The 26,591-nt window shown below is 42.8% G+C and overlaps 1 long non-coding RNA gene across 1 annotated transcript; it reads left to right on the plus strand.

Annotated features, from left to right (window-relative positions):
* The first annotated feature begins 21,108 nt into the window (after positions 1–21,108).
* LOC309690293 lies at positions 21,109–22,049 on the plus strand. Its single transcript, XR_014271696.1, has 2 exons — positions 21,109–21,467; positions 21,621–22,049. It is a non-coding gene; the product is annotated as an uncharacterized lncRNA (long non-coding RNA).
* The last annotated feature ends 4,542 nt before the right edge of the window (positions 22,050–26,591 follow it).

Genomic DNA, 26,591 nt, shown 5'->3' on the forward strand with positions numbered 1-26,591 from the left:
ACAAATGTTCCTGCTGCAGCACAGAGAGCTGCACAGAGGATGGATCGCTGGACTCACTATCCCAGTATAATTTCATTCAAGGTAAATGCAAATAAATGCTGTCCAGTTATCAAAAGCACTTAGCTAACATGATTCATTGTTTGATGTCAAACCACCAGCACTGTAGCTCAGACAAACCATACTGGTGAAAACAGTAATACATCTGTTTGACACAGTGTTTCAAATCTTGTTATAAATCTGTATGTTTAGTTGAAACGAATATGAGTCCTAATTTAAGAGGCATCTTATTAAACAAGGGAAATGATGTGCAGTTATTGGGTTCTCCCGTACAGTAAGAAACCAGAAATACTTGATGTGCTTTGTCTGGAAGCTGCTTCTGCAAAATGCCAGGAAGCTGGGACCAGTTGGGCCCGTATCTGAACATTTTTAGTGAGGAAACAAAAGGAAAACTATTTTGCCGACTGCTTAAATTTCTCTTCTTTGTTACACGGACTTAATCAGACCCCATTTCACCTTGAAGACCTCATAGTACTGTCTACCAAAGGCCTTTGCTCCACATATGTACAATTGTTAAGAAAGGGGCAGTGACCCCCCCCCCCCCCCCCCCAGATAGAGTGAGTGGCTCCAGCAGATCCCGGGAACAACACTGGAGATCTCTGTCCAGAAGAGCACAGTCCTAGGAACAGCTGTGGAGCTCCTCTAAGGAGAGGAGAACAGAGTGGATGAGCTCCTGCGCTGTGCTGATGACCCTCCGGAGGAAACCACACTGGGATACAGTACACCAGTATACTTTCAACAGAGCATCTGTAGACACCAGTAGCTCTTTGGCGCTATTTCTCAGAATCTTGTGGGGTCTTTGTGCCTTAATCAGTGCAGTGGTGTGGGTTTAGATCCACAGACTTCTGTCCACACAGTGATGTTAACGGGCTGAGGGTAGATCTGCTTCTCCTGTGTGCACACTCAGCTACCCCAGTGATGAGCCTGACCACTGCTGAGTCATCTGTGAACTTTACAGTGGAATTTCTTGGGTGGGTGTGGGTGCAGTCATGTGTGTAGTGGGTGTACAGTCGGCACACATTCCTGTGGGGAGCCAGTGCTGAGGGAGGAGTGGGGCCTGCTTCCCTTCTAGCAGAGATTCTAGCAGGGCCCCACTGTATCATGGGTTATTTTGTTGTAGTCTGCTGCAAATATTTGTATAATTGTATTGATGAGGACTGACTCGCTGGCTCTTTAGCTCGTTGGTTCTCCGTCTTCTTTTCTGGTTAGTTTTGCTTAAAACTGCCAGATTGTCTTTCTGCACACACCAGAGGTTGTTTTAAATGTTAAATGGCCTGCATTTGTATAGCGCTTTACTCAGTCCCTAAGGACCCCAAAGCACTTTACACTACATTCAGTCATTCACACACTGTAGCCACAGCTGCCCTGGGGCGCACTGACAGAGGCGAGGCTGCCGGACACTGGCGCCACCGGGCCCTCTGACCACCACCAGTAGGCAAACATGGCAACATAACCCTTGCCCAAGGATATTTGGCATGCAGCCAGGAGGCAGCCTGGGATCGAACCACCGACCTTCAGATTAGTGGCTGACCTGCTCTGCCACCTGAGCTACAGCCACCCCCATATGAGAGGATTTCTCGTAATTAGGCTACTAATTATTTTACAGCTTAAGCATCACTTCAGTATAATTTGTGTTGCTTTCTGCAGACTGAAACAGCTGCTGAATATCAACACTGAGCTCATAATCACCATATTTTAATCTAAACTTTAAATTCCACAGTCACATCAGTGAGCTGTCCTTTATAGCTGCTGTTTAGATCACTTAACTCCAGCACAATGTAGCCAATAAAAGCTTTGCCAGCCATGATCGCTACATATTCCTTCTTGTGATGAATGTGACCCAGACTGACCAACACTCCCAGGTAATCCACTGGACACCAAATTCTCCTTATATCAACCATTTAATCTCCTTTCTCCAGAGTCTTTATGAACACAGATCTTGAGAGAGATGTGTGTTGGTATCTGTGTGGCCCACCTGTGCTCATTCTAAGTCCTTAGACCCTTGTCAGGTTCTAGTAATCCCCGGTACCACATTGCCTTGGAGGCTGTCACTGATCTAGGACCCTATCATGACTACACTGCCATGCTAAGCATTGTAAATTTCTTACAGCAGGGCCACTTTGCAGCTCTTTCCGAGGTCTACCAGGGATTGTGTGTCTTTTGTGGCACTCTCATACACACATCGGTGTGTGTGCGGTATTTGTGAGATAGCAGCAGGCTCCTGACCTCTCTCATCACTTCCTACAATCCGGCTCATCTTATTGCACAATAATCCATCTTCACTCCTGTTTTCGTTTTGTGACTCTGTTCTACTTTCAGACAAATCAGTATGATTTTGATAAACTCAGTGCTTATGTGGCCACCAGCTTGGGTAGCATTCCTGGAAGGCACCTTAAATGTTGTGACAGTGTCATATTTGGAGCTATAATAATTTGTGAGATTCCCCTTTTGGTGACACTGCAGCGACTGGACAACAGAAGCTCTCATCACCCACATTGTTAAAGCTGGCTGGGCTATGGGCTCACTTAGCAATGCACGAACAATATGCATGGAGAGATTCACTCAGAGGTTTTGCTGAGAGACATCAAAAACAATAACACAACAACTAGCAAGACACAATCATGAGTATGGTGATTGTTACTGAATGTTGTTATTTGTATAGCACAATATCACATGACTGAATTTTCCATGTTTAATGGAAAAAAAGTTCTTTTCCACATTTGAGATGACATCTTTTTTCCTGTCTCACAAATATTTCGAATTGATCAAAAACCACACACTTAAAAATTGTGTTATGCAGATGAATTTAACTTTTGTTAAATGAACATAATTTATTCATGAGTTCAGCTCAGTCACCATTTCTCCGTTGATACTGAAAGTGTTTCGTGATACACTTGTCTTCTCACTTCTGCTCCCAGGCTGCTCACCTGTCCGTTTATTACCTGCTCAGAGCCGGATTATGCAGTTCTGTGAAAAACACACCAAGAAACTTTTCAGCAGTTTCTCAGATGGGACAGACTTCAGCTCACAGACGAAGAAAACTATTTTTGTCATTTTATGAAAATGATCAAAGCCTGATGCTCTGCTGACAAATGAACTGCTTTTTTAATCAGGACAGCCTTCAGCTGAGCTAACATGATTAATTTACCACATGATAAAAGCACTAGATAACACAACCACATAGATATCACCTTGAAAGCTATGATTTATTGCTGAATCCAGTTACTGAACAATGACATTTCTGAACAATTTTACAATATTTCATGTCTAAATCAGTTTTTCATTGAAGAACATGTCTTTTTTGACAACCATTCCTTTATACAGTCAAAGTAGGAGACTCACAGCCTTGTTTTTCTATATTATGATACTTCTTGGGGCGATCGTGGCTCAAGAGTTGGGAGTTCGCCTTGTAATCAGAAGGTTGCCGGTTCGAGCCCCGGCTTGGACGGTCTCGGTCGTTGTGTCCTTGGGCAAGACACTTCACCCGTTGCCTACTGGTGGTGGTCAGAGGGCCCGGTGGCGCCAGTGTCCGGCAGCCTCGCCTCCGTCAGTGCGCCCCAGGGTGGCTGTGGCTACAATGTAGCTGCCATCACCAGTGTGTGAATGAGGGGGTCCTTAGGGGACTAATAAAGCGCTATATAAACACAGGCCATTTACCATTCTTGGTGGCAGGATTGACGTCACAGACTGGACCTAATGTGAAATAGATGGACGGGGGCAGACAGTCAAAAGCTCCTGCAATCTTTGATATGTTATGATCCAAACACAGTTGGTTTATATCATTGCACACTAGGAAGGCTGAAAAACCAACAGAAAGTATCAGGTAGTGGCCAAAGGAACAATCTGGTGCTTTATTCAAAAGAATGAATGATCTCACCAGGTCAGCAGAAGAGCGCAAGATAACAGAATTATGTCCATGATTAAGAAGAACAGCTTCACAAAACCAAAGCAAGTCAACAAGACTCCAGAGACGCATCAGTGTCGAGCTCTTCAGTCGAGACGCCTGGATGTAAATAGAAATGGTGTAAATCAGCCTGAAAAACAACAAGGACACATTAGAAGCGTTCATAGTTGTAACTCCAAAATTAACTGAGTACTTAATGTAATAATTAATCATAATAATCATGGTAAAAAAACAAATGCAGTAAAAATATGATAGATCGAGAAGGAGGGGAAGAAACCACCTGAAGAACACCACATCTGTCAAATGTAGTGGAAGCGATGTTATGGCACGCACATCTGTGGTATCTGGGCCAATAGCTTTTGTTGATAATGTGACTGCTGATAGAAGTGGCAGAGTGAGCTGTGAAGGGGTAGACTCTGCTCAGACTCAGCCACACGTTGCAAAACTGAACTGACAAAGCTTCACAGTGCAAATGGATAATGACCCAAATCAAAGTGCAAAAGCACCCAAAGAGCTTCTCCAGGAAAATAAATTGGATATTCTTCAGTGGCTGAGTCAGTCAAATGATTTGAAGCCAGTAGAGCAGCTTTTCAAAACTGAACACAAAGACCCACAAACAAGAGGAAACACATCATTGATGGCATCCATGGGTTCTTGACCTCAGGCAGACATCCACTGCAGGTTTTCTGTCAAGAATCAAAATCCTTGTGATTAATATTATTTTGGTTTGTGAGCCTCTGAGAATGGGGGAATGAGATTTAAAAAGATTTAAAAATTAAAGATGAACGTCTATGCCTCAGTCGGATATTGATTACCTGATTTAAAATCCACGGTGGTGTTGAACTGAGGCAACACCAACAAATTACCAGCCTAGCTGTAAATGAACAACCTCCGACAGGGTACAGTTCTGTGAAATGTGGGCGTCAGCAATAAACTAATCGTGCCAATGCTGTTATGCACATGTGAAAGTGGAAGTCTTTCCAGGTATCACTGAAAATATGACATTTGAATGGCTGATGGGGACTCGTGCAGCTTGGGAAAATCTTTTTTTGGAGTTGTCTATTCGTGGTTAGGGCTACCAGGCCATCTCTCAGACAGACTGGAAGCCAGGAGGGGGCGTGTTTCCACAGCTGGTGTAACAGTCAAACATGGTGTTGTGGAGCTTACATGTTTGGACCCCATCTGTGATCTAAACTAAGACCAGCATGCTAGTTTTCAAACAAAGACACAGAGAAGATGCTCACTCTCGTGTAGAGGGCTGGACACTGGACCAGCGAGCGGTTTGTGGAGGGACGACTGACAAGCCAGCAATCAGAAGGGGAAGGTCAGAGGCAAAGCAGCAGAGCCAATGTTGCTCGTTGTGGTGGAACAGAGGCCAAAGGACCATGTTTCAGCTTACCAGAGTGTGTGCCTATATATGCCCATGTGTGTACTCTTGCAGGCTTAACCACCACCGCGAAAGCCTGTTTGCAGTCTGTGCATCCATACGGCAGGGAGAAAGAAACAGACAGTCTCTCCCCACAAACTACCACATGCCCCACATCCAAGCTGTTTGAGCTGCCCGGCCAACAGAGTCACGGGCAGCGTCTGTTTGTGTGCAGGGACGCAGCCTTGAGCTCTGTACACTGAATAAACTCCTGAAACACTCAAAGACTCATAAAACTCAGTTAATGCTCTAAAATGAATTATTACCTCCAAATATCTGCCTCAGCTTTAAAGATATCAGATCCATATCTATTTACTCTTAAAGCGACTGTGAAACTTTGGAAACTAGAAGCTTCTACTATAATGCTGTTGGGGAGAGGACAGGTTTAAACCTCACTGACAGGATGGGTGTTAACAACTTGGTCTATAGTTTGTATTGTGTGGAAATGCGAGGCTGAAGACGGGACGTGTGAGGGAAAAATGGATGTAGGAAAAATAAGAGTGGACATTCACCGGCACTCAGCAGGAATCTGTTTCTCCACCTGCTCCGTGCACATGATGCTTACAAACCTCCCCTTTATCTCACCCTCGTGTTTATTACATATGTGGCTCTGTTCACCTGTCTGTGCATGCACCTGTGTCTGGTAACCTAAGGCTTGCAAAGCCTCCAGATGGATCAGCAGCGTCTCTCTAGTTCAATCCCCAGGTCTCTGTGGAGAAGCAGTGCCTGGGGCCTTGCTAACACCCTCCCCCCTCCCCTCTCACCCAACAACCTACCTGACTCACTTACTCATTACTAATGCACTAGTTACGGTTGCACATTTAAGCAACCAACAATGATCGAAACTAACACACGTTCCAACATTTTCCTAATTTCCTGGTTTTTCCTAACTTTGATTACCGAATGTTTCCCTGTGAAATCACAGGTCCAACCAAATCATTCAATCCAGTTGTCCACGTACAACTGATCTGATGAAGCAGCGATCCGTTGAGTCTTCACACATTAGAACTCAGCAACCTCAGACTGGGCTATCCTCACAGTTTTCACTCCAAGCCAGTCGGTTGTGACGGGCATAATCCATTGAAAAGTGTCACATAGTGCTTAAATAGTGCACATGTGACATGTTTAGTAGTCAGATAGATATAAACCTTATTACTCCCACAGGGACATTGCAAAATGGTTTGATGGCTGAGGACATGTTAAGATTAGTGCAACGTGGTTCCAGTAGTGAACCAGTTGAGCTCACTGGCCTTGTCCAGGCTTTGCACCACACTGCTGATGATTTCCAGATTAGTGCCAGTGATCAGCTTCACCCCACCCACATGTCTTTGATGTTGTTAACTGGACTTTGGTCGAATGGAAGAAGCAAAGACATTTCTTCTGACAAGATTTTGAAAAGATGTGTGCATAGCACAGCAATAATTAATTGAGTCCTGCATTTTGACTCCACCGTGCAGCACTGAATATGACAGTAGCAACTAGTAGCAACTACCCAGAATGCACCCAGAATCTCGCATCTCGTCTTCAGTTCACACGCCTCAACTTCGTCCTTGTTCCCAGACTTGAAGAAACTCTTCTTTTCCTTCGTGTGACTGGTGAGCCAGTGCTGGTTGCAGCACACAGACCTCGCTGGGATGATGTATGCAGCACATCCCAGTTTCAATCTCCTCACAGAGTTTGTGGCAACAAGAATCCTTCGAACTGCAAGAAAATACTGAAGTGTTAAGAAGAGGAAGTTCTGGTCTGTGAGGGAGGGCAGTGGCTCCTTTGTGTTTGCCTACAGAGTCCATTTCACTGCAGGGCAACCTGCATGTGGCGAATAAAGCCTTGATTGATTGATTGATTGATTGATTGATTGATATGACTCCACATGGGGCTGGGTTTGTGCAGCCATTTCCCCCACTGACTAAGTGATGCCACTGACTGGCCAGGTGGCACCATGCACTTTGTTCCCGATTGGCTCAGCTGCCTTGGAATTCCAATGGAAAACTCTAAAAACCGTATTATCAGGCACTTCCTTTTCATATTAACCAAATAACTTGCAAGTACATTAAAACATCACAAAACCCTTCAGATTTTTTTAAATAACTGCATCAATTTGTTGTAACTTCTGATAGACAAGACTTCCAAAATGAAGCCGCCTGGACATTTTCTCTGATGACACATAAAGAAAGCATGCTTGTAAAATCGAATCATTTACAGCATTATGGTTTGCAAACTGTAACCTTAATCAGCCTGCTGCATTCTCTGCAGTCATTTTGACAGTCAAATGAAGGAGTCGATAAATTAACGGTTAATGAATGATGATAAGGTTCATTTATCTGTCCCACGTTGGAGCCTTGCAGAACATAAAAAACTCACTGAGTTAGTTCATAATGTGCAAACATTTCTTCCACCTACAAACATGACTATAAAAATGAATATTCATAAAGAAGTGGCAACATATGTTATTTTAGGATCCCTCGCCCTTTCAGTCTTCTAATTAACTTTCACTTTGTGCAGTCTGTTCTTGTTCACGTGTCTTTTTCATGCTAAATATGAATATGTATTTTTACACTACAGTAACTTCCCAGCCTCCCATCCTAGTCTCTGTGGTGCACACACACCTCTGTTGGTCGTCTTCCATGTTGCCGATTATCTGGTTCATTGAGGGCGATGCAAGGACAAGCAAACATACGGCAGCTTTCAGTCTCCGAGTCTGGAGGAACCTGGCTCCCTGCCACTCTGCAGATTTTCATGTTGTTCCCTTGCCCACCGTCATTCTCTAAAGATCTGCTTTTAATGCTTCCTCAGTCACTGCTGCTGCCTTTGATGCACCACTGATGAGTCAATTCAAAGTTGTTGGCTGCGAGCAACAAAACCTTGAATGCACTGCAGAGCTAAACGATAAAACATTGTTCATCTTGCAAAATATTCATGTCACCTTTCCTCAGAGTTTTTTATGTGGAAAAAGCTTGTTATCAACACTTTGATTTTTTTATTCTCTCAGACTTGTTTTGCACTTACAGCAGGAAGACGTTCATGTTGCTTAATTCTTGAAAAAACCGAAGCAAAGGCAGCGCTCCAAAATAATTTTCATCTTATTTTGGCAAACATTTGATAAAGTGTCTCGGGAGATGAAGGTCAGCGACATACTAAGGAAGTCAGCCCTCATCAACACTTCACAAAGAGCTATATTTTTAAAAGAAATCAGCTAATTACACAGAAAGCTTTGCTAACCCGACTGACCCAGTTAAACATGTTTGAGAGCAGAAGCTGCAGTGACAGAGAACAACAAGAACTGAACGAGTCTCTTTAGCGCTTATATTTCCTCTTTGTTCACTTGTTTGTCTTTAACTGTGTTTTTATCTTGAAGAGAGACTCGAGAGTGAAGCAAACAGCAGAACCAACCATGAATCCCTGGTTTAAATGGATCCTGTAGTGGGGAGAGCCTTAACACCCCCTCTAGCTCCCTTATCAGAGCTTAATTAGCAGCAGTACCTGCAGCCCCCTGTTCATCCTCTCTATGTCTCGTGTTGCTGGCAGATCGTAGAAAATGCATTTAGGTGTTTAGAATAGCTGTGCGAGCACATTTAGATGTTCCTTTCTGTTCTCTGCCTGTTGCTTGTGCACAACAATGAATTCATTTGCTTGGTGGTTTTATGGCAGCCCAGTGGCTGCTGCTGGTAAACAGGATTACAGCGTTAAACCTGTAATTGTGAACCATGTATAACAACTGTTCTCCCTCTCACTCCAACTGTTTGATTGTGCTTTAGTTTTACTGCACATTTTAATATATTAACTAAATAAGTGTTTTATATTTGAACTACGTTGCCCTGTGTGCTATGCAAAGAGAAAAGCACAGAACACAGATGTAAAAGTTCAGGATGTTTTCTGAATGAGGCTCTGATGATTGGGCACAGCAGAAAGGCAGGTGAGTACACACAAAGCAAGGAGCCAGGCAGCAATACTGCATGTGGTGCAACAATCCAGGAGTAACTGAGGAAAAGCTTCCATCTTCAGCAGGTCAACCATGATCAGCCCAGCTGCATCCAGGTGAGTACAGTATGCAGGCAAACGAACATGAGAGACCTCTGAAGCACACACTGATTGATGAGGGAGAGAAAGGGAGAAGAGAGCAAGCGTGGGAGACCATGACACTGTCCTGGCCTGCCTTACCTGCTGGACAACTACTAATGTGTTCATATATCATTTATCTGTTTTGATTTTATATACTGTTTGGTTTGTTTGTTTGTTAATTAGTTAGTTTGCTTGTTTTAATCAATTGTAAATCATGCTTTTTATTTGTTTTTGTTTCTAATGTCTCTGTAAAGCACTTTGAATCATCTTGTTGTTGAATTGTGCTATACAAATAAACTTGCCTTGCCTTGCCTTGCCTATATTAATCTGTTACTTGTTACTTGTTATTAAATGTAACAAAATACTCGGTCCTGCCCGTAACCTAACTTTTCGTTTCCTTACAGCTCCAGTCTGATTATTAAATTATTGAAATGAACTTGCTTTTTCAATAACGAGCTCGCGTGTTTTTATGACTAATTGGTAATAATTACGCTTGATTAGCGTATTATCTCCTGGGGTTCAAATCCCCGGGTGGTGCTGTCAGAACTGTAAAAGCATGCTTACACACTGTTTTACATACAAAGTGCAATCAAAAGATTGTTTGTGAAAAAGCTGGACCTGATTTAAACTTGCATGCTGTCCTCCTTGGAGCCGGTAGCTTGCTCAGTGATGCACATTTCTGAATGTTCGCTTCTGATAGCCACCAACGGTCATCAGCCAGAACTGCCAGGGTCGAGGAAGTGGTCACAAAAATGGCTGCTATCAGTGCTGTGGTATTTAGATGTGCCGGTTAATACTGGCTGCCTTTGCCCATGTATCGCACACATCCTACGGTGAGACGATACATTGATTTCGACTAAAATGAAACGTCTCCTTTCAGTTTGTGTGTGTGTTCATTCCTCCATCACACCGCACTGCCTTGCACCCAGGCAGACTCTCTTCGTCTTCTATCCTTTTGCAGCCACGCTGTGATATTTGTCATCATAAATCATACTGGAGGAGTTCGCAGAGATGCCAGATCAGCCACCGCTGTCTGGCATGTAATTAAGATGTCATAGCAGACACAGTGGTGATGTCATTACAGCTCACTACAATTTGGGATAAATACAGCGACGGCTTGTTTTTGTGTTTTGTTGTTTTTCTTCCCCTCTGTCAGCGATGGTGTAACGTGGGACTGATGTGTATGAAAGAGTTGACATTTGAGAAAAGGCTACACTTCACAGGACGAACGTACGACCGGCTTTTTTAGTCTGGGGTGAGCGGGTTTTAAAGTTCACCTTTTGGGTTATTAAGTACACTCAATATGTAAGTGTGCTGTAAACTGATATATGCCTCACTGAGAGAAGAATAAGTTACACTGGAACACCAACTCAGTTCAGTTCAACATGTAGCATCATCTTCTCAAAGGTACAACAGAACTGATTTTATTGAGGTCGTATTATTCATTCATTCCCCCGAGTATCTGGAAGACAGTACAAAGGGTGTTCACCATAAAGGCATACAGCAGGGCGGCGCTCACCAACCTCTTTTGCTCCACGGACCGGACTTTAAGGTGTGGCGGATAAATACAACAAAATAAAACGACACGACCGAGACAAAAACCGTGGGGTTTTGTAAATATAATCATAAACGTGAATTCACTGTGTAACTTTATTAGCAGCGTCCTCCTGAAATGCTCCAACGCTGAGAGTAACGTCCTCCTCTCTGGGCCTTAACGCTCTCTGGTGGCTATGGTAACGCGTAAACATTTCTTTCAAAATAAGACACAACTACAACACGGGAAAAGACCCAGGGAAACCGAGTTAACAATAAAACCCCTGAAAACCGTCAATTTCACACCTGAGCCTCAACTCTTGGGACCCGGTACCAAACGGCTCACGGACCGGTCCACGGTCCGGGGGTTGGGGACCGTCCAAAGATTAGGACTAGTGTATGAGTTTAAGCTGTAGCCAGAAACTAGACTGAAGGACAAACTGGGCGAGTATCAGACGTCTTAGTGCCGGTTTGCGTGGAGTTATGCTAAAAAGTGGACGTCTCAGAGGAGGTTTTTCTCTGCTACTGATGAAGGGTTCCACCTCCTGCTGAACGCAGAGCCCGCTCTCCTCATCATTACATGTTCATGCAAGGAGGTCAGCTGACTTCATCAGGGCAAAACACTGAAGCACTTCTGATTCATCACTGAAATTACGCGTGTAAAGTGTGACATTTGTAAAAACATGCACCAAATTTTGACAGTTGATTAAAGAGTGATGTCACTGCATTTTTGCTATGCCATATATGTCACATTCACATTGACTAATTGTAACATCTGCTCTTAATAGATGAAGTTTATAATGATATCCAATGAATATCGAGTTCACCTCTTTAGTGCGGTCCAGTTGGGAACGACTCCTTCCCTGGTGTAAAGAAACCAAATAAATAGATGTCACGACATGACAGAGAGATGATCTTATTAGAACGCTTCGCCAACACGAATAGTGTGTCAATAAAAAAGTACATAATGACACAGACACATTTGTGTAGATGCTGTCTGAGAAGTCAAGCTTTTCCTGCAGCAAATGAACAGATCAGCAGCAGCTGGCACTACTTGAATCCAAGTTGACACAACACGAAGACAGAAAATCAACAGAGCCATGAAATAGTGGTATAGACGTGTCAAAGCAAATCTCCCTCTACTGCACAGTGATCCCAGAATTCAGCATTAGCATGCCTACATCTACCTCCCAATTTAACTTGCCGCTGACGTTCTCGCCCAGAGAAGAAATGCTACTTGGAGGGAATTATGTTCGTATCACATCAAAGAAAGAGATGCATGTGTGTGTGTGTGTGCTGGGAGGTGGAATAGTGCACGTGGGAGGTGTGTGGTGTCTCTCCTTTAACCACGTTACTTTTGTTAAACTCTCTTCATGCTCCATGTGGCGCCGGGCACTGAGGTAATTTCACACCTGACCGGCCTTTTGCCAGCTCTACCAAACAGTTCTAGACACCCCGACAAGGTTGCCATGGAGACAAGGTGGAAGCTACTGCTAGTGTCAGTCCATTAAATGACTGTTTAACATGTAACGCAGCATGCTACATCTCATCTGTTGATGATTTGACTCCCTGGCCTGTTGGAAAATATGCCATTATCACAGGTGTCCATACAGGCAGCATGGAGCTTTCAAATTTCATTACCTGCAGGCTGACTCACTGCAGGGTCAAATGTAAAAAGATTTATGTATGCACAGAGGATGTGGCTGAGTGTGTGGAGCACAGGCATGCCCACACACTAATCCCTCTGCCTCATGCAAAAGGTAAAGTTTTATATGGAGAGAGAGAGTGATGGATGGATATTACTGTGCATATTAAAAAGGCAAACACTCTCCATGCCGTGCAGTCTCAGCTGCTTCACAGGCACGACAGCCATTGCCACACAACAATACTTCTTCCAGGGACAACTCTCTAAGAATCAGTTCTTCTCTGTAATACAGATTTTTTTAGTTCAGTAAAATCAAGACAGAATACATGTGTGTGAGGGAGATGGGTGGAAAGCTGAACATGGAAGGAAAAGGATGAGTTTAAATACCCGGGTTGACCATCCACAGCAACAGAAGAGGAGAGTGCAGGCTAGAGAGGGGGACGAGGGTGATTTGCAACAGAAGGACAGCAGTGAGATAGAAAGGGAAGATTTACAGGAAGGTAGTGAGGCCTGCTATGATGCATCTCTTGGATCCAGTGGCATTAAAAAAAGTGTCAGAGCTGAGGGTGCAGAGATTTTCAGTGGGAGTTGAACGGAGTGGACGGGATTAGAAATGAGAGGAAATGTGCAGAGGACAGCCTAATGAGACAACTCGTACCTTGGCTTTAACCTTACTTCCCTGCACACTTTAGAAAAAGATGCCTCAGACTTGGACCGTATCTTTGGATGGCTGTGACTGACCGGAGGCAGAGCACTGATCCATGTTACAGATTCTTCTCAGTCACTGTCTCACCAAAACTTTGGGATACTGTTACTGATGTTTGTCCTGAAGGCGATGATCATTATTACTGTAATGGAAGTTTATTATCCTCCTTCAATGAGCTGAGATGCCCTGGAAACAGTTTCCAAATTAATTTCTCTTATGTTAGTTCTGAGGTTGTTATTTTGTGTGACTTAAATCTAGATTGATACTCTGAAAGCTCGGCTGCTCTAACAAACCCTTCTTGGAGCTTCATTTACATCAGCTGATCGCCCAACTCAACAAACACAGTCTTGTTAAATTCAGTTCAGTTCATTTTTATTTCAAACATTTCAAATATGTGCCTTCACAATCATTACAAAATATCATTCCATTATTTGTTTGAAAAGGAGTAGGCAGAAGTATTTACTTATATGTCCCTACCCCCTCAAGTTTAACCTCTCATTCATTTAATTTTTTTTAGTCTTAAATTAAACAAACAACATATGAAACAAAAGTAAAGCAAAGCAAAACAAAACAAAACATACAGAAATCAAAAACAAGAAATTACCATGTGTATATTTGCAGATACACAAGTTATGGAAAAACAAACAAACCAAAACAAAAAACCAAAAAAGAACCACAACACCATTACCAGCAACATTACCGTCCTGGGTTAACCCCGTTTTCTTCATTCTTATACTTATTTAAAATTAGGTTTTTATATTTTACTTTAAATTGTTTTATATTTTTACTGTCTTTCATTTCTTCTGTTAGACTGTTCCATAATTTAACTCCTGCAATTGAGATAGACATCGTTTGTTGTTCTAGCACTTTGTATTTTTAAATTCCATCTCCCTCTTAAGTTATACCCACCTTCTCTTTCTATGAACAATTTACAGATTTCTTTTGGAAGCAGTTTATTTCTTACTTTATACATTATTTGCGCTGTTTTAAACTTCACCAAGTCTTGGAATTTAAAAGCTTGCATTTTGAGAAAGAGTGCATTTGTGTGGTCCCTGTACCCTACATTATTTATTAATCTAATGGCCCTTTTCTGTATTATAGTTATTGTTTTTGTGTTACTTTTGTATGTGTTTCCCCAGACCTCTACACAGTAGTTCATATATGGCAGTAGTAAAGCACAGTATAAATTGTGCAGTGCTTTCTGATCCAACATATGCTTTGCTTTCCCCAGGACGACAATGCCCCGTGCCAATTTCCCCCGAACATAAGTAATGTGTGGCTTCCAACAGAGCTTGTGGTCAATGATCACCCCAAGAAATTTTATTTCATTTACTCTTTCTAAATATACATTGTCAACACATATTTCTACTTTGATGTTTTTCTTTGTTAAATTCACCTTAACAGACGGTTTTTAAACAAATAATACATTTAAGTATCCTTAAGTTTCCTCAAGACCCGTTAGCCTCCATGCTAACAGGTAACTATGCTTACCAAAGAAAGGTGATTTTCAGTATTTTACATAACTACATATTTTAGCTAATCTGCAGCCCCCCCCCCATCCATCCATCCATTCACTTCCGCTTATCCTTTTCAGGGTCGCGGGGGGCGCTGGAGCCTATCCCAGCTGTCATAGGGCGAGAGGCGGGGTAACACCCTGGACAGGTCGCCAGTCTGTCGCAGGGCTAACACACAGGGACAGACAACCATTCACACTCACATTCATTCGCACATTCACACCTAGTGACAATTTGGATTATCCAATTAACCTATCCCCACAAGCTGCATGTCTTTGGACGGTGGGAGGAAGCCGGAGTACCCGGAGAGAACCCACGCAAACACGGGGAGAACATGCAAACTCCACACAGAAAGACCCCGGCCTGATGGTGTAATTGAACTCAGGACCTTCTTGCTGTGCGGCAACAGTGCTAACCACCGTGCCACCGTGCTGCCAAAAAAAATTAAAAAAAATAGCAAATTCAATAATAATGTAATATACGTAACGAACATGCACCCTATCATTGCTTTAGGTTAAAACAGCGCTCCAACCTCTGACTTTAGCTCTCACGCCTGCAAACATAGTTGTAGGCAACTGCCAAAAATCTTTCACTGGATTGGTAAAAGTTTAGACAAATCCAACATCTGTGTATCGACTCGTTAAAAGAGCCAAATCAGATTTCTACTTGTCATCTCTCCAAAGATGCTTCTAAGTTTTGGAAAGTTTTAAAACCTTAACAGTAATCCCCCTGCGTGTAACACCAGGGTCACAGCACCAACTCCCAGTTGATAGAGGTGTGCAAAAGAACTGTAAGACAAAAAGTAACCATGAAGTGCAGGAGAACAAAGTGAGGCGCTGTCCTCAGGGTCTTTGTTTTTGGTGTTTTTGATTCCTTTTTTGCTGTTTTGGGGAAATGTTCAGTCTTGGTCAGTTAGTCTTATGATCAGTGGGTCGTTCCGTGTTCTGTGCCAGCCCGTCACGTCCTCTGTGTCTCTTAAGTCAAGCCCCTGTCTCCCTCTGTCTCGTCTCCCTTTGTCTCATCATTCCGTGTCTCCCCTCAACAGTTGACAGAAAATTATATCATATTTTAAATTATTCAAAACAACAATACAGCTTCTCTGGAAGTTAAACGTTCAACCTTCCAGCTGATCTGTTGAAGCAGTGGCCGACACCACAAGGCTTTGACCAACAGACCAACATGAACTGACATATATTTAACCCATAACCTCCATCTTTGTCTTCAGGTTTGGGATTTCTTTGGTGTTTTCAATGATTCTGTATCCTACAACAGCGTCGCAAGAAGCGTGTGGAAAAACCAAGGCGCAAAATAACTGCCCATGAACTGAGAAAAGTCAAGCGTGCAGCTGCCAAGATGCCACTTGCCACCAGTTTGGCCATATTTCAGAGCTGCAACATCACTGGAGTGCCCAAAAGCACAAGGTGTGCAATACTCAGAGACATGGCCAAGGTAAGAAAGGCTGAAAGACGACCACCACTGAACAAGACACACAAGCTGAAACGTCAAGACTGGGCCAAGAAATATCTCAAGACTGGTTTTTCTAAGGTTTTATGGACTGATGAAATGAGAGTGAGTCTTGATGGGCCAGATGGATGGGCCCGTGGCTGGATTGGTAAAGGGCAGAGAGCTCCAGTCCGACTCAGACGCCAGCAAGGTGGAGGTGGAGTACTGGTTTGGGCTGGTATCATCAAAGATGAGCTTGTGGGGCCTTTTCGGGTTGAGGATGGAGTCAAGCTCAACTCCCAGTCCTACTGCCAGTTTCTGGAAGACACCTTCTTCAAGCAGTGGTACAGGAAGAAGTCTGCATCCTTCAAGAAAAACATGATTTCCATGCAGGACAATGCTCCATCACACGCGTCCAAGTACTCCACAGCGTGGCTGGCAAGAAAGGGTATAAAAGAAGAAAAACTAATGACATGGCCACCTTGTTCACCTGATCTGAACCCCATTGAGAACCTGTGGTCCATCATCAAATGTGAGATTTACAAGGAGGGAAAACAGTACACCTCTCTGAACAGTGTCTGGGAGGCTGTGGTTGCTGCTGCACGCAATGTTGATGGTGAACAGATCAAAACACTGACAGAATCCATGGATGGCAGGCTTTTGAGTGTCCTTGCAAAGAAAGGTGGCTATATTGGTCGCTGATTTGTTTTTGAATGTCAGAAATGTATATTTGTGAATGTGGAGATGTTATATTGGTGTCACTGGTAAAAATAAATAATTGAAATGGGTATATATTTGTTTTTTGTTAAGTTGCCTAATAATTATGCACAGTAATAGTCACCTGCACACACAGATATCCCCCTAAAATAGCTGAAACTACAAACAAACTAAAAACTACTTCCAAAAACATTCAGCTTTGATATTAATGAGTTTTTCGGGTTCATTGAGAACATGGTTGTTGTTCAATAATAAAATTATTCCTCAAAAATACAACTTGCCTAATAATTCTGCACTCCCTGTACGTCCCTACCCTCACCTATGGCCACGAGCTGTGGGTAGTGACCGAAAGAACGAGATCGCGGATACAAGCGGCAGAAATGAGCTTCCTCCGAAGGGTGGCTGGCCTCTCCCTTAGAGATAGGGTGAGAAGTTCGGCCATCCGGGAGGGACTCAGAGTAGAGCCGCTGCTGCTCCACATCGAAAGGAGCCAGCTGAGGTGGTTCAGGCATCTGACAAGGATGCCCCCTGGGCGCCTCCTGGGTGAGGTGTTCCAGGCATGTCCCACCGGGAGGAGGCCCCGGGGCAGACCCAGGACACGCTGGAGAGATTATATCTCTCGGCTGGCCTGGGAACGCCTTGGTGTTCCCCCGGATAAGCTGGAGGAGGTGGCTGGGGAGAGGGAGGTCTGGGCCTCTCTGCTTAGGCTGCTGCCCCCGCGACCCGGCCCCGGACAAAGCGGATGAAGATTAATGGATGTTTGATATGTGTTGGTTACAATAATAATTTAACTTAACACTTAAAACTTGGGAGCACAATTAGATAAAAATTAAAGTTACATATTCTGATTGGTTAGAGTCGGGGCTCATCACCTCAGAGGGTTGACTCAGAATAGTTCCATTAAAATAAAGAACCAAAGTAATTAAAATCAAATGTATTGTGATAGAGATTAAGGACGCTGTAGTACAGTTACAACATCAAACAGAAGAAATGGCTTCCAGCTTAAAAAAGGCTTTTATTGTAAAGCACTAGCTCTGCGTCTGAACACCCGCATACTTTGCATTTCATTATTTCCATGTCAGGAAACGGTGTTTGTCATTCCAGACAGGCTTTAAATGTCATTACAGCGACAAGGCTCCAGGACAGCTTCATTTCCTCATCAAAGTCGGAGCTGTTTGGGCTGGAGAAGTGCCAGCTCTGATTTTATTGCACCTCAACGGAGATCCTTCATTTAGTCACATATTAACACATTCAGGAACCACAACAAAAGAAAAAACGTTTCCATAGAATAAGCTGAAACTTGTACATTGTTCAGTGTGTATATGTCGACAGTGGAAACTATATTCATGCTGTGTATGTTATTGCAAATGTCAATAACCACAACTGTTCCAAAAATCAATCTACGCTCCCTTTTTTGTCTTTGGTTTGAGGTCTAAGACGAGTCTTTGAAAGCAGTGCTGGTTAAAATATGACTCCAACATCAGACGGATCAAAGGTGTGAGTCCTCAAAACACTTTGAAAAGAAAAGAAATCACAAAATCTGTTGAAATGTAATCGAGTTTTAGTGATGCTCAGAATATTATTTGTGCTTTGGTTTCGGTTACACTTTTTCCCTGTTTTCCATACACAACAACATTAACTGTGCACACAATTCATGAAGCTCGTGTATTAACGACATGACTCCAGACTACAGCACAGTCCCATTGATCTCACACTTATGTGTAATTCAGCACACTTATTGGCCTTCAAAGTGCTAATTACTCTCACTCATGTCATACTTGTTCAGACTCCTCTGGAACAACTCAGTCATGTGTTTCACAGAGATGCTGAGTGACTTGTGCAGGTGTTAAGATGGTGCAGCAAGAACACAGCAGGAGACTGAGATCAACAGGAGGACTTCTTTTGTTGCATTTTTCTGTGTATGCTTTGGTTGAGTTTCTCGTTCTGTTTACATGACAAAGCTGAAGCACTGCAGTGTACATTTCATTTCCACAGGAAACTTTATCTCCACAAATGTAGCTGCATCTGAATATGGAACGTGGCCTCGTGATGATGGTGTACTGAGTTTGTCACTTGTGTTAATTTATGCAATAAGAAATCCATTTGTGTTTCATTTTGCAAGAGATTTGTGGAGTTTTTCAGAAAATGTGTTTAAAGGTTTTAGAAAAACTTTCAATTATTTAAAATACAGAAGAAGAGAAGCGAACATGTTACAGCAGTTTGACACACACTGGTATTTTAGTACTGATTTTAAATATCCTTTAATCTGACGCCAAAATAGAAGCGCTATCTCTGTACCGACCAGTGTGCATCCTCAGATGATTTCCAGATCTCATAAATCCATATTTTATGCACAATAGAACATAGAAAACATATAAAAAATACAGAATACATGTTTAAAATGTCTAAAAATAACTGGGATAGGACCGTGTTTACCACTGTGCAGCAAACCCTCTCTGAACAGCGCTTCAGCTGCTGAGCCTCTGGATCATCTCCTCTCAGTCGTGGTCGACAGAGAACTCGTGATGTACAGAATATGTTCAGTTGGTGAAAGGTCTGGACTGCAGGCAGTTCAGTAGCACACTTCTCTGACTGGAACAGATGTTCCTCTAAAACATGCATACACCGTGTTGAGACCTTTGCAGATGTAGAAGCTGCCGGGTCCATAGTTAATAATATACCCATATGATCAGAGATGCAGGCTTTTGAACTGAGGGCTGAGGAAATGGCCACATGGTCCATTTGAATTTTGTTTTGGTCGGACAAGACGCCAGTGTTTTTAGATCATGTTCACATACGTCACTTGTGATGGAGCTTTAACCTACTATGTGGATGACTCAATGACCTGTGCTCACAGATATGATTTCTGAAAGTATCCTGAGCCCATGCAGTCACTAAACCCGTTTTTAAAGTAACGTGATCCTGGAGATAAGCGGCACCCATTACTGATTGTCAGCCCTCTGCTCATACAAATGTCTCCAGATTCTCTGAAACTTTTATTGAAATGTTGTACTTTAAATAATCAACTTTTCAAATCGTTCACTTCTTCACACTTTTACATTGAGGAGCATTATTCTTATATTGTTCTCCAATTTGCACATGCAGTTTTGTGTCTGAGGGGTGAGGAAAAAGGTGAGAGAAACTAATGATGATGTTACATGCACACACTCTGAAAGCTTTGCAATTACCAGGAGAAACCTGACAACACTACCCTGGGAAACCCAGAGAATATCTAGGACTATGCTAATTACCAAGAAAGCACTCAGGTCTGTTATACTTAGAACAGAGAGGTGGTTCGTTTATTAAATAATTGATTTATTGTCAGCGATTTAACACAACAATTCAATTACAAATGGACTGTTAATTGATTCAGAGCTGTGCCGTACCAGTGGGTGAATGCAGATGAGGTCCAGAGAATCACCAACTCACGCATGCTGCTCTCTCTCACACACACACACACACACACACACACACACACACACACACATTAAGGTAAGCTCAAACCAGGAGTGCCTCAGCTTTAGCCCGGCAGCTTCTGAATACAGAGAGCATCAGTTTATTAATATTTCCAAAGCAAACACACCCTGTGTGGTTAAAGCTTCAGTTTAAATCAGATCAGTATTGATTAGTCAGTTAGTAGTGTGAAGTTGTTCTATACACAAACTGCTCAAGCTGAATCATTGAATGCATCAAAAACACATTAGCAGCTCTGCGTACATCCCACAGCTCAACCACTGGTGTATAAAAGGACTTATAAGTCCAAGCCACGCACAAAGATCAAACGTTGTGGGTCACCACAGAAATCCAAGTCAGCTGTGCATGAGACAGAGAGCCCACTCTGAAGCTAATTACTGCACAGCCTGTTACTGAAATGTCCAGCAGAAAATCCACGAAAAAAGAAAGTGATGCCAAAGCAGCAGCACTTCTGTAGCGTAGCCCAGAGAAGCAGGAGCAGCTCTGCTGCAAAGCTATTAGGCGCCCACCCAGGCACAAATGGGCTGAGAGCGGCCAATAGGAGCATTATGGCCTAAGAAGTGAGGCAGCCTTCTTTCATGCAAATGTGAGTGAGTGTGAACACACATTCAGATGACTGGCTGCCTGGGAACCTTAGCTTGCACCTCCAGTGAAAGCCTATAGGGCTTCGGAGCGTGATGTCACGGGGGTGGGCGTGGAAAGGATTTTGGCCCGATTCACCATTTTGGGGGTCTAAGCTAGGAGCGATAGCATAGCCATGGTTCGTACTTGCTGTGTGCTCGGCTGCAATGTTCGATCTTACGACCGGCACGGGAATAAGGTTGGATTGTCTTTTTATGCTTTCCCAACCTGGAAGCGACATGAGGCAGCTCGTGTATCGATGTTACCAAACGAAGGCGTCTAGCCTGGATAGCAGCTGTGAGATGAGCTGACGTGCAGCTCTCTTCCATCTCCAAATATCTGTTGGTGCTCCAGACATTTTCATTCCGGTAAGTTCTAAATATGTTCATATCTTTATAGCCTATTAGTTTTATTTTCGATGCGCTCTGAGCTCATAGCAAATTAGAACAAACATCCTACTGAGTGATTTTGCAGAACTACCGTCTATTTATAGAGTTGCTAATTATTTGGCATTATTGCAGCAAACCAGCCGATGAAATGGATGAAACATCGTGACTGGGTTCCAGCGCTACACAAGGGACCTGCTTCAAACAAACCACCATGCCAATCAGATTACTTCTTCCATGTGAGGGTGAAGAGGTGACCCTCCTGGATAAGATGGTGAAGGTTTGCTGCGTTTGGTGAACTGCGGTCAAGTGAGCCCTCACTTACGAAGTCGCAGTCAAGCTAGCCGCCCCGCCAGCCGCACCGAAAATGTGGTTGCACTACTCTTACGTATATTACGGTATGGGTGAAGACCGGCTTAGAAACGCAGTGTTTTCTGTCCTGACACTATTTTACTTCACAATCCACTCCCAGTTTTAGTGTATCTCCACTTTCCCCCCTGTGATCCACAGCCCAAATTACTGTATGATTCAGAGAAAATTAACAATAAAATTTACCCAATTTACTCAACTATACTTTTAATGTCCTCATCTTTGAGCTCAGATTACAGGAAAACTGTAAGAGGTGACACAGATATTTCACTGGATTCTGACTCTGGGGGACCCCCACTCTGCACCCTGTGATCCACAGCCAAAATTACTGTACGGATTTTGAGAAAATTGATAGTAAACTTTGCACAATTTACTCTACTGTACTCTATATATTCTCATCTTTGAGCTTAGATTACAGGAAAACTGTAAGAGGTGACGCAGATATCTCACTGGATTATGACTCTGGGTGACCCCCACTCTGCACCCTGTGATCCACAGCAAAAATTACTGTACGGATTTTGAGAAAATTCATAGCAAAATCTTCCCATTTTGCTTTACTGTACTTTATACATTGACATCTTTGAGCTCCGATTACAGGAAAACTGTAAGAGGTGACGCAGATATCTCACTGGATTATGACTCTAGGCTGTCGCCACTCTTCACCCTGTGATCCACAGAAAAAATTACTGTACGGTTTTTGAGAAAATTGATAGTAAACTTTGCACAATTTACTCTACTGTACTTTATATATTGACATCTTTGAGCTCCGATTACAGGAAAACTGTAAGAGGTGACGCAGATATCTCACTGGATTATGACTCTGGGTGACCCCCACTCTGCACCCTGTGATCCACAGCCAAAATTACTGTACGGATTTCTGATAAAATTAAATCCTATTCCATTACCAAACAAAATGAGTTCATTGAAGTATTTGCTTAACTACAAGAAATGTCTTTCCACACACAATTTAAATTTTTCAAAATGTCATTCACACACCACCTCAAGTATCAACTTCAGTTTTAGACATTAGCAGCTCCTTCAGTGGGAGACTGCGGCACCCACGGTGTGGGACGGAGAGATTTCGCAGGTCTTTCCTCCCCACTGCTGTCAGACTCCACAACAAAGACTTTAACTGAACAAACACACACATCCACACATGTGCAATAACACTAAGTGCAATAATCCTTTCTGGCATCGTTGTATTTTTACTCAGTTGTATATAGCATTCGTATTCTATTTTTATCTTATTGTATATTTTTATTCTATTTTATTCTACTGTATATAGTATATTATTTTATTCTATTCTGTACAGCTGTGTACTGTATTTATTCTTATTGTATTCTAATTTTTGCCTCATAACTTTTGCACTGTCCACTTCCTGCTGTGACAAAACAAATTTCCCACGTGTGGGACTAATAAAGGTTATCTTATCTTATCTTATCTTATCTTATCTTATCTTATTATTTATTCAGTGCTTAATCACAACAATAGTCAACTTAAGGCACTTACATAATAAGTTAAACCTTACAATAATACATACAGAGAAAAACCCAACAATCATATGACCCCCTATGAGCAACAGTGGGAAGGAAAAACTCCCTTTTAACAGGAAGAAACCTCCGGCAGAACCAGGCTCAGGGAGGGGCGGCCATCTGCCTCAACCAGTCAGGGTGAGAAATTACATTTCTCAGATTACTGATTTCTCATATTACTACTACACAGTTTAGATACACTCAACAAAAATATAAACGCAACACCTTTGTTACTGCTCCCATTCCCCATGGGATGGACGTAGAGACCTAAAATTCATTCCAGATACACAATATAACCATCCCTCCCAAACAGTGGTCACAAATCAGTCCAAATGTGTGGTAGTGGGCACATCTGCTATATTGAGATAATCCATCCCACCTCACAGGTGTGCCACATCAGGATGCTGATCTGACATCATGAGTAGTGCACAGGTGTACCTCAGACTGCCCACAACAAAAGGCCACCCTGGAATGTGCAGTTTTGTCTCACAGCAAAATGCCACAGATGCCACAAGCAATGAGGGAGCGTGCAATTGGCATGCTGACAGCAGGAATGTCAACCAGATCTGTCGCCCGTGCATTGAATGTTCATTTCTCAACCATAAGCCGTCTCCACAGGCGTTTCAGAGAATATGGCAGCACATCCAACCGGCCTCACAACCGCAGACCTCGTGTAACCACACCAGCCCAGGACCTCCACATCCAGCAGGTTCACCTCCAAGATCGTCTGAGACCAGCCACCCAGACAGCTGCTGGAACAATTGGTTTGCACAACCAAACAATTTCTGCACAAACTGTCAGAAACCGTCTCAGGGACGCTCAACTGCATGCCCGTCGTCCTCATCGGGGTCTTGACCTGACTCCAGCTCGTCGCCGTAACAGACTTGTGTGGGCAAATGCTCACATTCGATGGCGTCTGGCACGTTGGAGAGGTGTGCGCTTCACGGATGAATCATGGTTCACATTGTTCAGGGCAGATGGCAGCTGAGAATGTCCCAGTTCTTGCATGGCCAGCATACTCACCGGACATGTCACCCATTGAGCATGTTCGGGATGTGCTTGACCGGCGTATACGACAGCGTGTACCAGTTCCCACGAATATCCAACAACCTCGCACAGTCATTGAAGTGGAGTGGACCAACATTCCAAAGGCCACAATTGTCAATCTGATAGACTCCATGCGACGATGTGTTGCACTGCATGAGGCAAATGGTGGTCACACCAGATACTGACCGGTTCTGGGTCCCCAGACCCCCAATAGCGCAAAAAACTGCACATTCCAGGGTGGCCTTTTGTTGTGGGCAGTCTGAGGTACACCTGTGCACTACTCATGATGTCAGATCAGCATCCTGATGTGGCACACCTGTGAGGTGGGATGGATTATCTCAATATGGCAGATGTGCCCACTACCACACATTTGGACTGATTTGTGACCACTGTTTGGGAGGGATGGTTATATTGTGTATCTGGAATGAATTTTCGGTCTCTACGTCCATCCCATGGGGAATGGGAGCAGTAACAAAGGTGTTGCGTTTATATTTTTGTTGAGTGTATCTAAACTGTGTAGTAGTAATATGAGATATCAGTAATCTGAGAAATGTAATTTCTCACCCTGACTGGTTGAGGCAGATGGCCGCCCCTCCCTGAGCCTGGTTCTGCCGGAGGTTTCTTCCTGTTAAAAGGGAGTTTTTCCTTCCCACTGTTGCTCATAGGGGGTCATATGATTGTTGGGTTTTTCTCTGTATGTATTATTGTAAGGTTTAACTTATTATGTAAGTGCCTTAAGTTGACTATTGTTGTGATTAAGCACTGAATAAATAATGTCTAAAACTGAAGTTGATACTTGAGGTGGTGTGTGAATGACATTTTGAAAAATTTAAATTGTGTGTGGAAAGACATTTCTTGTAGTTAAGCAAATACTTCAATGAACTCATTTTGTTTGGTAATGGAATAGGATTTAATTTTATCAGAAATCCGTACAGTAATTTTGGCTGTGGATCACAGGGTGCAGAGTGGGGGTCACCCAGAGTCATAATCCAGTGAGATATCTGCGTCACCTCTTATAGTTTTCCTGTAATCTGAGGTCAAAGATGAGAATATTAAAAGTACAGTAGAGTAAATTGTGCAAAGTTTACTATCAATTTTCTCAAAAACCGTACAGTAATTTTTTCTGTGGATCACAGGGTGAAGAGTGGCGACAGCCTAGAGTCATAATCCAGTGAGATATCTGCGTCACCTCTTACAGTTTTCCTGTAATCGGAGCTCAAAGATGTCAATGTATAAAGTACAGTAAAGCAAAATGGGAAGATTTTGCTATGAATTTTCTCAAAATCCGTACAGTAATTTTTTCTGTGGATCACAGGGTGCAGAGTGGGGGTCACCCAGAGTCATAATCCAGTGAGATATCTGCGTCACCTCTTAAGTTTTCCTGTAATCTAAGCTCAAAGATGAGAATATATAGAGTACAGTAGAGTAAATTGTGCAAAGTTTACTATCAATTTTCTCAAAATCCGTACAGTAATTTTGGCTGTGGATCACAGCATGCAGAGTGGGGGTCCCCCAGAGTCAGAATCCAGTGAGATATCTGCTGTCCACCTCTTTCAGTTTTCCTGTAATCGGAGCTCAAAGATGAGGACATTAAAAGTATAGTTGAGTAAATTGGGTAAATTTTATTGTTAATTTTCTCTGAATCATACAGTAATTTGGGCTGTGGATCACAGGGGTGAAAGTGGAGATTAACCAAAACTGGGAGTGGATTGTGAAGTAAAATAGTGTCAGGACAGAAAACACTGCGTTTCTAAGCCAGTCGGCACCTATACCGTAATATGCGTAAGAGTAGTGCAACAACATTTTAGGTGCGGCTGGCGGGGCGGCTAGCTTGACTGCGACTTCGTAAGTGAGGGCTCACTTGACCGCAGTGTTTGGTGAACAGTGTGATAATAAAACCAGAGAAGAATGTAACCTGCTCCTGTTAAATGTTCTTAAGTCTTGTGCTGTTATTTTTTCAAAGATACAGTAAATAATGTTAGTAGTGGGTGATATCATGTAAACACTCATGATTTGGTGTAAACATTTTGTCATTTGTAAACTGTAAATGACATGGATTCTACACTGTTACTGATGTGATGTTCTATAAAGTGGTTTTAATAAAAAAAAAAAAAGGCAAAATAATTTAGTTTCTTTATTCAACTTTTGAACAGTGGGA

The sequence above is a fragment of the Aulonocara stuartgranti genome (genome assembly GCF_965226115.1).
Source record: "Aulonocara stuartgranti genome assembly, chromosome: 2".
Lineage (NCBI taxonomy): Eukaryota > Metazoa > Chordata > Actinopteri > Cichliformes > Cichlidae > Aulonocara > Aulonocara stuartgranti.